Consider the following 7,147-nt stretch of genomic DNA (forward strand, 5'->3'; position numbering starts at 1 on the left):
CCTTACGAAGCCCTCCCTGAGCATTCTAACTGACCTGTCATTTTCCCTCCGGGACCTGACGTGGACAGGGAGCATCTCTCTGAATTCTCACCAACATGGGATGTCATTAAGCTGTAATAGTTCTCGCAACTTGTTGATGTACAGCTATATCTCATTGGCTGCCTGCAGTGAAGCTGAGAATCCTTTCATACATATGCTCATATTGTTTGCCCATTTTTTCCATTTCTGAGTCTTTGTGTCTTCATATTGATCTGTAGATACTCTTTATATATTCAGGATAAGAGTTCTTCACCTGTTTTGCAGGTTGCAAATGTTTCCTCCCAGGCTGGTGCCCATCTTCACCTTTGTTTAGGGACTGTTGCTGTGCTGAGGCTGATGGTTTTCATGGGGTAGATCTGTGGGGCTCTTCCTCCAGCACTTCTAGGGGGCTGATAAAAGTAGACAATATTTTCCTATTTGTACAATTTAGATTTTTGTGTCTAGTTTTGACCTATGTGGGATTTCTGCAGACATGAGTTAGAATTTTACCTATTCATGTTTTTAGTTTAACATGTAGGTAGAAAGTTGTCACTGTTCCCTATTGTAGTGAAAGTCACATTCAATCATAAATCACATTCCATCCATACGGGGTCTGTTTCAGCACCTCTTGCTGTCCTATTGATCTACTTGCCTCTCCCGTCACCAACTTTCACAGCTCTGTGGGGCCATTGTTATCTAGAAGGCGAGGTGCCTGCCTGTGTTTGTATCTTGCTGTCAAAATTTTCTTGAGCTTTTTTCTCTTCTGAATGATTTATATGATCAACTTTTGAGGCTGGGAATCCTTTGGGGGCTTAAATTAGGATTGGATTGAATTATAGATTTAGGTGAAGAAACTTGATGTCTGAAGAAGTAGAGCAGAGTGGCAGAGATACTAGGGCCAGACACCGGGGCTCAAGTCGCAGCTCTGCACCCCCGCTGCTGCGTGCTCTTGGACAAGTTGCTTGACTTCTCTGTGCCTCAGATTCTTCACCTATGAAATGGGAAATAATAACACCAATACTGCTCAGGGGCCAGTATAAAAAATAAATGAGCTGAGATATGTAAAGCATATATTAAGTCAGACGTCATCCCTTTCAAGATAAAACATTCCTGCATTTACTACGAGGAAGAAAAAATTGCTTCCAGTTAAACTGTGATATGCACTTGAGGGTAAAGTATATCTCAGTTTCAGAGACGTTCAAATGTGGAAGGTTATGTTATTAGGATCACTATGGTATTGTCTTTATGATGATACAGTATCTTCCCATCAGGGAGGAGGGCCTTATCTTTTCTTTTTCTTAGTTAGGTTTTCTTTTCCTCTCCTTCACTAAGACCTCATGGTGTTCTTCACCTAAACTCTTTAGAGACTTCTGTAATCTTCACGGGGGGCAAAGGGTCCTGAAGCCTAAAAGTTTGAGAACCACAGCTCTGTGTTATCAAAACGGCAGGGAAACCTGGGGATCATCTTAATAGATGCTGAAAAAGCAGCTAATCAAAGTCAGCACCTACGGCTGACCGAAAAGAAATGCTGAGACACTTGCCAGCCTGTTAAAGGGTATTTAAGTCAGATCTAGAGCAGCGTCCTGCAGACAGGGGACACAGGACGTGCCCACAGGGACAAGCTGAGCCGGGAGCCCTGCAAAACCGCATCCCCTGTGGCCAGGGAGGCCACTCAGCCCAACAGAAATGGAAATAAAAGACACAGATGTTGAACCAGAAGAGGCTGGACTGTGACTGCTCACTGACACGTGGAAAGTTCCACTCGGTAAATTCAAGTGAACCCAATGAAGATTTATTAAGACAATTATGAGGTTAGCAAGTTGGATGGGTACAAAATAAACATTTTTTTTAAATCAATGTTTTTGTACTCGTTCCTGTAACCTAATTAGATGTGTGGTGAAAAATTGGTTCAATTTGTGGAAGGTACAAAGGAGGCTTAACTGAACTTGTGATATTTATTTATTTTGTAAAAATAAAACCAATATGGCATAATAAGCTGGGTGGTGAGTACATGGTATTTGTATTATCATTCTCTGTATGTTTCTTATGTTTGAAACATTTCATAATGCAAAGATGGCAAGAGATCCCTCTCCTGCCAAGAGCCCAAGTACCCGGGTTTCACTCGACGTTCTCCTGGACTGTCACGTCCCCATCACTTCTTCTCTCCCCCCTTCCTCTTCCTTGGGTGAGGATCGTCCTTTTGTCAGAATACATCCTTGAGTGCTTCTTTCAGAAGGGGATGGTGGTAAAATGTTGGAGTCCTTGCATCGAATGTTGGAATGCTTGAATGTTTTATTTCACTCTCAGACCAGAACGCTGACTTTGGAGTGGCAGGTCTGATAACCTCTTTGTGAGCACTGACGGGCAGATCTGCGTCCCGTCACTTGGCAGCACTGTGAGGAGCTCGGGTGTGCTCCAGTTCGGATCCCTGCACAGGCGACCTTCCTCCCGCTCTCCCGCCCTTCATCGTTTTCTCACTTTGGTTCTAAGGCACTTGGTCTCTCATTCTCTCCCGCTCTTTCTCTGGGAGCATCTTCCCTCTGTTCCTGGGGATCTGGGAGCAGGCCGCCACCTGTCTAGACGGGGCCTGTGTTCATTTGCTCTGCTCGGCACCTGGCAAGGTCTTTGGCTGAAAGTGGGTGTCTTTCTGTGGCTCTTGGTTAGCTGGCTGTGTTCTTCCCTCCATCCCGGCTACCCTCTAGAGGGCTGTGGGCCCCTGGACCTCCTCCCAGGCCCCCCACTTTCCCCTTGTATTTGCCGGATTCCTCGAGCAGCACCTGGCCCCGCCGTCCGCTCCCGGATCTGCTCCTCAGATGTCTCTTCTCTGCTTTTCAGCCCTTCTATTTTAAATTTCCAAGATCTCTAATTAGTTCTTTTATATAAAAGCCCGTTCTTGCTTCATGAATACGATAACCCCTCTTATCTCCCTAAAGATAGTAATTATAGTTATTTTAAAGTCTCCTGCTGCTGCCTAAGTCTCTGCCGCTTCCCTGGGTGTCAGAGTTTCGGTTTCTGAGATGATGGCTCTCTGGTGGGGCTGTTTTTCCCCACACGCTTGGTCATGTGGACAGGGTGGGTGCCTATTTTTGCATTGGATGCCCTGTTTATCTGTCTGCAGCGGCGGGGTCTGCTTCTGAGCCTCTGCTGGAAGGTGGGAGGCGTGCATCCAGCCAAGGTGGGTGGGGAACTGGAGGGGGGAGAGTTGGGGGTGAGCGGGGGGCAGCAGGCCCGTCTGGGGACTCAGGGGCTCAGGGGCTGTCCGCTGCCGGCCACGGCCGGGGAGGAGTGACCGGCCAAGCTGCTGCTCAGGGAACAACCCTGTCCCCGCGTCTCCTGGGCACTGGGCGGCGGGCCTGGGGCTCCTTCTGCAGAAGCCCTCTCTGAGCGCCTTTCCGGGTGTGATTTCCTCCACCTTTGTTTCCTTACATCTTTCTGTGATTTCTATGGAATTCGGATCCTCTGAAAAGACTCTTTCTCATTTTTCAAAACCAATTCTGTTATTTTTCTTTTAAAAACATTTTTCTGACACTTGGGGAGATTTTTTGGGGAGTATGTGTAGTGTCCCACTTGACCGAAGCCCCAGAATGTTAGTACACACAGGCGGAGTACGCCCCCCGCCCTGGGTACGCAGCGGAGCCCTCTCCAGGCGGGGCGGCACAGACAGGCCTGTGTGTCAGGCGCCAGTGCCAACACGCAGCAGCAGCCCTTTGTGTCGGTGGATGCTTTTGGATTGAGAGCCTGCCGTCCTGAGACCACAGACAGGAAATAATCAAAACGCTGAAACCACAGAAGTAATGATGACTTCCAGGGCCTTTCTCTGAACTAGAGATGCTGACACGTCCTGCCTGGTGGTGACACGGGATCACCTGGAGATCCCCTCTGCTCCTCGAGGGGGTCCTGTTTGTCCAAATGTGAGGATAGCCAACTGATGCTTTGGTTTAAAGACTCCCCTTCATGCTGAGACAGTGTAAGAGGACCTCAGCCATGGGGTGACATGGCAGGCAGACAGGCCCAGGAGACTGGCACCAGGGACTCTAGGAGGTTGTTCCCTTGCAGGCCCCAGGAAGGGACCTAGACCATTAGCAGTGGCCAGTCCTGCAGCATGCTTGGGAGTTCAGAGGCAGACCTGTTGTCCGCTCTGCACAAAGCCAGCCCTGCCAGGCATCCTGTTGCTCTAGACAGTGACCACGTGCTCTCCAGAAAGCTGTCGCCATCCGCACGCCCTCCAGCTCACACCGCGTCCCCACCTCCCCACCTCCTACATGCGTGCGGCAGATCATCCCTATCCTGGTCACTTTAATTTGCCTTTTCCCCAGCGCATTATTGGGCGAGTCTCTCCCTAACTGGATCAGTGATGGGAAAATTGGATCAGGGTGTGCACATCACTGCCCCCTTCTAACCATGTGAATGTCGGAGGCCTCTGGGCATGGGCGCCTGCTGTTTCCAAAGTCTCATCTTTGAAAAACAGGTAGAGAGCTTTGGGCTTTATTGAATTTGCATTTATGTATGTGATGCATTTGATTGTAGCCAGAGGGCGGCTGCCTAGCCCAATAGTGAATTTGGCCCATCAACAGGGTTGAAACCTACTTACTTGTAAGAAACTATTTGTTCCAGGAGGCAGGGTTGTCTTCAGTGGGTGAATGTTTTCCTTGAAAGGCCTTTTGAACACTGGGAGTGACTTCGATGGGGAAGCCCTGCTGTCCTTGGCCCCCCCCACCGCTCCACTTCTAGGGTCTTTAGTAAAGAATCATGGGCACCAGGGGGCAAGGGTAGAGGTGCATGAACATTAATTGCACCACTGCCATGACTGGTTTAAATTAAAAAGCAAGCAGCCCAGATGTTTACCAACAAGTAGCTGGTTAAATAAACTGGGGCACAGTGCACAGTGAGAAACTTGAACGCTATTCAAAGGAACAAGGGAGAGCTGGGTGTGCGGACGGTGGAGGTGTCCAGATAAAAGTGGAAAGGCCACTGGCAAGTGTCCAGTAGGCCACGTAGAAAGTAGTGGCACCTCAAGAAATTACACAGAACTGCAATTCAGTGATCCAGCCCTTCTGCTTCTGGTATAAATCTGAAAGACCTGAAAGTAGGCATTTGAACAGACTCTTGTACAACAATGTTCATAGCAGTGTATGCACACCAGCCAAGCGTCCATCCAGGATGAATAAACAAAATGTGGTCTATACACACAGAATATTACACAGCCTTAAAAAGGAAGGACATCCTGACACGCCGGCTATACATGGATGAACCTGGAGGACCTCGTGCTCAGTGAGATAAGCCAGACACAAAAGGACAAATCCTGCAGGATTCTTCTTATTAGAGGGACCTAGAGTCGTTGAAGTCATAGACACAGAGTGGAGGGCGGGAGCCAGAGGCCGGGTGAGGGGATGGGGAGTGAGTGTGTAATAGGGACAGATGTCAGTTTGGGAAAATGGAAGGTTCTGGAGATGATGGTGGGGATGGCTGCACAACAGTGTGAATGTGCCTAATGCCCCTGAGCTGTGCACTTACAAATGGAGAAGGTGGTAAATTGCATGTTATGCAGTAAACATACTAAACAAACAAATGAATAATAAACAGAATTTTTTAAAAGTCTTTAAGCGCAACCCCTCGGCACTACACAGCTCACTTCCTGCTTCCATGGACTAGAAAGCTGGATTTTTCGTGCCATGAGTTGCTCCCTGGGCTGAGGGGCAGTGCCCTCAGCTGTCCTGTGGCCTGGGCAGTGGCCTGGCCTGCCTATCTGGCTCAGGTCACCCCCGCCCCCGGCTCCAGTCCCCCCGTTTGCTTCAGTCTGGGGGTGGGGAGCCCACTGGAGCTGGCCTCACGTGGCAGAGGCAATGGGGGATTACAGCATGCAAAGGATGACAGCGTCAGGGAGATGCGGAGAAGCAAAGGGCTTATTAAAACGCTGAAATTGGTTCCAAATGAGGTCAGCCGTCGGAGCGCCTTGGAGGAGAGCCAGGCACGGGGCAGTGAACAATGTTTGTTTCCTGACAGGGTAGTGGCAATGCCCCGGGTGCCACCCCCCCACCCACACCCCCCACCTTTGGGAGTGAATTGTTCCCAAAACACCAGGCAGAGCCAGGCAGGGGTGGGAGCAGGGCCAGCACACAGACCCTCACTACCCCAAGGACACCAAGGAGGGGGCTTCCCAGCTCAGCACCTGAGGTGTCCACAGGGCACCTGGGGTGGGCAGGTGTGTCACCTGATACTGGCCAGGACAGGCGGATGGCAGAGGGCTGCTTCCTTACCCTAGTCTGATTGCTTGCTTAAAAAAAAATCCTTTAATGTAAGGACTGGTACTTTGCAGCAGAGGCCACTCGGTTGGCCCATGTCCCCCACCCCCTGAGCGGGGGGCCGTGCATCTTCTCCCTGTGTCCCCTCCTCCTGACCCCAGGGATGGTTCCATGACCTTTGCTGCCTCCGGGTGCATCACCCAACCCTCTGTCAAGAGGTCCTTGACCTGGGTGCCAGGCCTGGTCTGTCCCCAACAGCTTAACCTCTGAGGCTCGGAGCTGTATCTCCTCATGGTTGAGCACAGCCCCAGCCCAGGCCCCCCAGGGCTGGGGAGGGTGAAGTGAGACAAGGCAGCGGTGGGCTGGGCACGGACACACTGTGTCTCCTATTGATCACCAGGACTTGCTAATCATTATTTCTGAAATCCGTGGGCTCGGTTTTGTCAACTGTGAGAAGAAGCCCGGCATGCAGCCCAGCTCAGAGCTGGAGAAAGAGAATGTCTTCTGAAACCTGTTAAAAATAAACATGTGTACATAGCACTTAGCTGCCAGGGGTCACGCGGCTGGGGCTGACACCCCATTCCAGGCCTCCCAACCCTGACCTGAGCCCCCACTTCCAGGCCTCAGTCCTTTTTACTCCCCAGAACCGCTGGGTTGAAGGGAGTCGGAGGGGTCAGTCATGGTCCCCGCCCTGCTCTCTAGCTGGGGTGGGGATCTGGCGGGAAAGCGCTTCTCCCCGGACACCGGCTGGGACTCGACACGATGTGAATCCAGAGCTCTGCGCCCTGGAAGGCACACCGCGCAGGCCGGGGGGTCTCCGCACCCCAGAGGGGAGCTGGTATGCACTCCGCCTGTCTTCAGGACGGGGCACCCAGAAGGCCATGAGG

The sequence above is a fragment of the Manis pentadactyla genome, chromosome 3 (genome assembly GCF_030020395.1).
Source record: "Manis pentadactyla isolate mManPen7 chromosome 3, mManPen7.hap1, whole genome shotgun sequence".
Taxonomy (NCBI): domain Eukaryota; kingdom Metazoa; phylum Chordata; class Mammalia; order Pholidota; family Manidae; genus Manis; species Manis pentadactyla.